General features: G+C 44.4%; 1 protein-coding gene across 2 annotated transcripts in view; it reads right to left on the minus strand.

Annotated features, from left to right (window-relative positions):
* LOC105939213 (rabphilin-3A) overlaps positions 1–5321 on the minus strand; it is a 31710-nt gene extending 26389 nt beyond the window's left edge. For both annotated transcript variants that reach the window (XM_021307944.2, XM_012881293.3), the window contains exon 1: positions 5019–5321. The gene's annotated coding sequence lies outside the window, so the exon portion shown is untranslated. The remainder of the gene's footprint in view (positions 1–5018) is intronic.
* Positions 5322–6389: the final 1068 nt, after the last annotated feature.

Raw genomic sequence — 6389 nt, forward strand, 5'->3', positions numbered from 1 at the left:
GAATGCACATTTGCCAAGGCAAAGTACAACGTGTCCAATATCATGCTGTGGGGTCGCCTTTCCTCAGCAGCAACCGGGAAGTTGGGTCAGAGTGGATGGAAAATCAGAGGAAGATAAACACAGGATAATATTAGAGGAAAACCTGTCAGTGGCTGCTTAAGACTTGAAACTGCAGCAATGGCTTGACAACAACCCTAAACGTACATCCAGAGCTCCAATAGAATGGTTAGACGAACATATGTTGGAATGACATGATACAAATATAAAAAAAAATAAAATAGTGCACAGTAACAAGAAGTGCATAAGAAAGAATGACCTAGTTAAAGTCTCGACGTAAACCTGATGGAGAATCTGTGGCGAAACCTCTGGGTGTGCAGCATCGCAGCCACTGTGAATCTCATGGCAGCGCGGCCTTTCAATCTATCTTTACAGATTTAGCCTCTGCTGTCTAACTCTGAGACATTAGTCACTCAGAGTGAGTGACGGAGGCGACGGGGTAGAAAGCACCAAAGAAACACGAGGAAACCACCCACTCCCGCCGAGGTGGCAACGCTCCATCCATCCTTCAAGAAAGCAGCGAGATGCCAACGCGGTAACACACTGCGCTTCTGTACTAAGCAGGACCGTAAAGCAATGCGCCACACAAAGCCCTCCGCCGCATGAAGAACTTATCACTCAGCATTTTTTAATTATTTACAACTCTCAACCATATGGCCCTTCGCTCTGAGTAAGTTCCCTCTTTAAGGCATTAGCACATGCCTTCTGCACTGAAAAGCGGGTTTAGGTGCGAGGAGGGTGCGGGGGGAGAATCACAGGAGCCGGGCAGATTGAGAAACGCTGTTTTGGGTGACAGTATGTGTGGTAGTCTGTCTGATATTTCCGCTGACAAATTATCAATTTTTTTTCGTGCGCACAACGCCGCCGACGGGGGACATCTGCGGGACCATCTGTGAGGACGCTTTGGCCCTACAATGCGAGAGAGCTGTAGTGCGTGTAATACACGGGGATACATCCGCTAGGGCGGGCACGGCTCCAGGACCTGCCTCGCTGGAGAGCAAACAGGAAAGACCGTCCGGTGACCAACAAGCTACCTACCGTGCTGCTGCCCTGCTACGAACGTTGGCTCTGATGAACAGACCTGCATCGGCCGGGTGCCGCATTTCTCCTTCTTGGAGCAACTCGGTGCACACGTCAAACACTGTACGCCGCAATCGAAGTGATTTGCCTTGATTTTATTTATTTGTTCTTCTTCAAATGAAATGTCCCCTGACCCTCATTTTTCTCTGACTATTCTCAGGTCATTCAGAAAGTACTTGCGTCGCAGCCTTTCTTTAGAAGGGGGGAGAAAAAAAAAGCAATTGGACATGGAGCAGTGAATTAACTGCACTCTAGCAAGAGCCTGGAGCCAGTCTCATATTTGCGAGGCTGATGGTAATTCATTTCTTGTATGCCCCAGGGGTAAGGAGGTGGGACTCTGACAACTGCTTGCTGATGCATCGGTCAGTCAGGCTCCTTTAATTCCCTCCCATGATCCCTTCCCATCTCTGGGAAACAGGCGGCAGACAGAGGCTTTAAATCAGAAGGGCTGCTTGTAAAGACACGCAGCGGCTGTCTGTCCCCCTTTGCAAACGCAAACATGTAGTGTGGAGATGCTCTACAACCTGGTTTGGGAATTCTCTGCTGGCACATTTCACCTGCGGGTTATCCGACTCTCCATCCAGGCCTGCAGATGAACCAGCGGATACAATGCCCCCGGGTATTTTTAACACATCTCGGTTGGCAAGCTGCACTTGTCTGGTGACAGTGGAATGCTTTTAAAAGGCTTTGCTGCAGCTTTTAAGACAAAAAAAAAACCCCAACAACACAAGGAACATTTGTGTTTTGGTTGATTTTTCTTTCTTTGTCTTAGCAATGCTGTTTTATAATACATTTTATAAGTTTGACAGGCCTGTTCGTTTCTTGGGGCAGCTCATGACGACTCAGTGAGCAGGTGCACCTCATACGGAGGCTACAGTCCTCAATAAAGCTGTTCTGGGTTCAATTCCCCAACCCTGGAACGTTTAATGAATGTCTTGCCCTTCTGTCTCTGCAACTCTTCTTCTCAAGCCACTAATGAATAAAGGCCGCTCGAGTCACGAGATTAAAAGCCTGTTTATTTCCACTTAAATTCGTGAGTCGAGCAGCAGCGTTGAGTATGTGGGCTGCACCCATGAAAAGCAGCCCAAATTCTCAGCCAAGCAGCCTTTTTTTGTGGAGGCAGTGTGATGGTGTGAAGCAGCATCTTCCTCACTGGGAAAACAACGTATGTACGCCGGCAGATATCAAGCAAACAATCCCACATCCCCACGCACTCAGGGTTCGAACGCTCCTAGACGTCAGTGAGTGGAGTTGATCACTCTATCTCCAGAATTTTGAGAGCGGGGCACGATGGACTAACCTACCTGCAGTTCTGAATTTAATTGTGGGAATCACAAGTGTGTGTATGTGGGCTGTTCAGGCCAAAGAGAAAAACACAGCCGCACTGGCTGACTTGAAAAGTGGGATGCCGCCCCGACACCAGTGTGTGACCGAGCTGGTGACCTGGATGGGGAGAAGGCGGCAGGCTGTGGAGGTTGGGTGTGGTCCTCCGTCTGAAGCTCCACTTTGTTAAATGAATAAACTGTTACATTGTCAGTATGTTTGGTTTCTTCAAACTTCACTCATCCGGTGAATGGCACGAGTAAGAGTCAACAGCAGCCGTGTTACGGCCTGGAAACAGCGTAAAACTTCACAATGGCTGTTGCGCAGTTGTGCACATAAAACAGTCCTTTCTGGCTTTAAAAATAATAGCAGAAAAGTTGCAGGATTTTGTTCGCTACTCTCTGTGTCCCTGCTCATAGTAAAACCCTCCCCCGCACCATGATGCTGCCACTACCGTGTTATATGGAGGCGGTGCATCTGTCGCGTTAGCTTTCTCCCACACTGTGTTTTTTGCATTACAGCCAGTAAACTGGCAAACTGCAATAGCGTGGAGACAGTAGAGCACTCTAAAAATGCTTTGGTGCAGCTTCTAAGGAAAAGGGGTTAAATGAAGGTTACAGATTGACTCTAAATGTAAACTATACGGTTTTAGAAAAAAAGGTGGAAAATGCTGCTGATGTTTGGGGAATTTATATCTTTACAGCCAATGGGGGAATTTTGTTCAAAGGCCATGATTATCACCTCTGTCTTTACCAATATCCCACACAGCCAAGGCAGATGTAATCAGCAGTTTCAGAAAGCCTTGGTGTATAGATTCTTATCCACTAGTCTGATTAGAGTTTGAAAACGAAGCCACTCCCTTCCCGAAGCTCAGACGCAAACGACAGAATGATGCATCACCCCTTAACAAATTTCCCCATTAAAAACCTGCAGAAATGGAGCGTGCGACGGACGACTTGGACATCCATGGGTCGTGAAGACCACAGCAGAACACGGAGTCACCCACCTTTACCAACTGTGGCCATGGTAACGGCTAAATCAAAAGACGACAGTCTTAGTGATGAAATGCTTTGTGTGCATGCGTGTCCCCTGCATAGGGTTCCAGGCGTGTGTGCTTTCATGGTACCTGCACACGTCTCAAACCCCGTGCAGAGCATGGTCACAGTTGCAGCTGGCATATTTGAAAAGGGAGGACGGTTGGAGAGGAAGGCACGCTGAAGACACGGGATTATGGGTACGGCAGCATCCAGCTTTAAATAATGCAGCTGGTGTGCAGAGCACTTCCCTCCATCTTTTTTCATGTTTTACCCCAATACTCGTGTTTCCCAGAAGCCCCCTGCCTCTGATTTTTACCGTTTCACATTTCTCTTTTGTTCTGCAGTCCTTTCTCTTTCGACCAAATGACGACAGGCTGGCTGACACACAAAGAAATACGGAAAGAGAGAGAGAGAGAGGGGTGTCGGCCAGTCACCATATTGTGGTTGCTCATGTGAGAGGAGGCAGCAGCAGATACGTCTCTGACTGTTCATTCAGTCTTTTCTCCCCTCCCCCATTTAATCCCAGAACTTCAGGTCTATACGTTCGGAGATGGTGATGGAGGCGGACTTGCAGCGGTTTTTTTTGTTTTCTTTTTCACATTTTAATGTGGCATCAGTGTCAAAAATCCACACTGGACCTCTCTGACCCTTCAGGTGCCAAAATCAAACAACCTGTAAACAAGTGAATCACCTGTCCAGAGGCACAGCTGGAGTTTAGGGTTTGCCCAGATGTGTTGGAAGCTTCTCTGAGTTTTCCCCTTTCTAGGATGCAGGCACATGAAGTCCCAGCATACGCTTAGAAAAAAAAAAATCCTGCAGCAACGCCCAGGGACTGCAACAACTCAATCTCCAAAATAACTGACCAGTACTGCCTCCTTATAATAGATCTGCAACGAGGAAGCGCAGCTTTTTTCAGGACACCTTGCAGTTTCTGTCAACAATGTTGACGGTGGAGTTAAAGCATGACCTACTACAGCGTGGGTTATAGCCATATATCAGCCATCGATGAATGAACTTAGTCCAAAATCATAGCACTTCGACCATTAACCATTAAGGAGTCAGTAAGCATCGGGATGTCTGCATGAGTTAGGATGCTTTCATTTCATTCGCACTGCTGCTGCCTCAGGTTTTACAGTGGCACCCTTCGTGCATACAGAGTGCAATGCACTCATTCATAAATCTTTTACTCAAATGATTTTTTTCCCTCTCCCCATCAAATTAAGGCAAGCAATAAAAATAGGTTCCCTCAGAAGAAGTGATGCACAGTCCCCCTTCCCTTTCTGTTCTTCTGCGGTGCATTCATTCAACTTGCATATGCAACGAATGCTGATACATATACGTATAACAATCTATATATATATATATATATATATATATATATATATATATATATATATATATATATATATATATATAGATAGATAGATAGATAGATAGATAGATAGATAAATATATATTTTTTAAATCACATTGTGAAAAATGCAATGTTTCTAAACCCTTCCGTGAGATCGTGGAGCCTACCTGAGAAGAATCCAGCCGTGCCTCTGTCTCTCCTCTCCCTCTCTCTCTCGTAGTGCTGTCAGGGAATGATGCGGACTAGATTTCTGTGCACTGCCAGGATCCAACACCAGACCTATTAGTCACTGCGCATGTTGCCACTCACCAAGACCAGTGCTAAATTTATTTATTTGTTATGGATTTTGTCATCGCTTGGAGGAGATGCCTTCCGCTCTGCTGCTGCTGCTGCTGCTGCTGCACACACGCACCGTGGATCACTACGGTGCGTGGGGAGCTGGTCCTCTATTCTGCGTGGAGGATGGAAAGCCCTTGGTGCCGTGGGAAGGAAACCCCTGGATCTGAGTGATAACACTATGATGCTTAAGTGGGCAGTCACCACCTGATCCAGTTCTCTTTAGAACTGTCTAAATTTATCTCACCATCCAGACAGCACTACTGAGATATCACTGTTGGTTTAACATCATTACGTTGTACGCACCAGTTTGGATACTAGTTTATTATATGTATTTAAAAGCATCTGGTCTTCTCAACTTGAACTGAGAGAAATACGTCGTTCATCTCTTTTATCTTCAAAGCATTTTAAATAGCTTTGATCTAGTTAATTTTTCACAGGCAGCGAATTCAACGTTTGTGATTCCTTCATTCACTTGAATTGTCCTATTTATTTTCACATCCGTTGGGATAATGCTTTTTTTTCTCGCTTCAACTATTCATAATCAAACAAATCACCAAAACAATTTTTAAAGCGAAACATTCACGATCAGGTTGATTTTAACAGCGGGAGCACTACGCCATCTAATGTTTCTGCTGTGTATTACATAACAAGTAATGTCACATTTATAATTTAAGCTGTTTCAATATAGCACATTAAATAGAATCGTAATAAAATCTGGTATAATCTATGATAAAAATATTTTTCCACGTGAAATAACACGCCACGATAGCATTAGGGGTTGTTTTCACCGGTTACAGCATAGACATATATATATTATATTAATGCTATGGGTTACAGTGCACATCTGCCGCACCACACAAAAGCAACGACAAAAGAACACTGACGTAGCAAGACAACTCACCATCGCACTTCCGGGTTCGTAACGCAAAAATACGATTATTATTATTATTATTATTATTATTATTATTATTATTATTATTATTATTATTATTATTATTATTATTATTATTATTATTATTATTATTATTATTATTATTATTATTATTATTATTATCTTTTTGGGAGGGTTTATGGTATGACCCCTCTTGTTCCTGTGAGTGTGTCTTTAGATTGAAGAATAGATCAACTCAAGCTCTTAAACTGGTGCCGTTTACGTGGATGCGGAAATTAAAACCCTGCAGAGACTGTTATACAGGAGG

This window comes from Fundulus heteroclitus, chromosome 12, assembly GCF_011125445.2.
Source record: "Fundulus heteroclitus isolate FHET01 chromosome 12, MU-UCD_Fhet_4.1, whole genome shotgun sequence".
NCBI lineage: Eukaryota > Metazoa > Chordata > Actinopteri > Cyprinodontiformes > Fundulidae > Fundulus > Fundulus heteroclitus.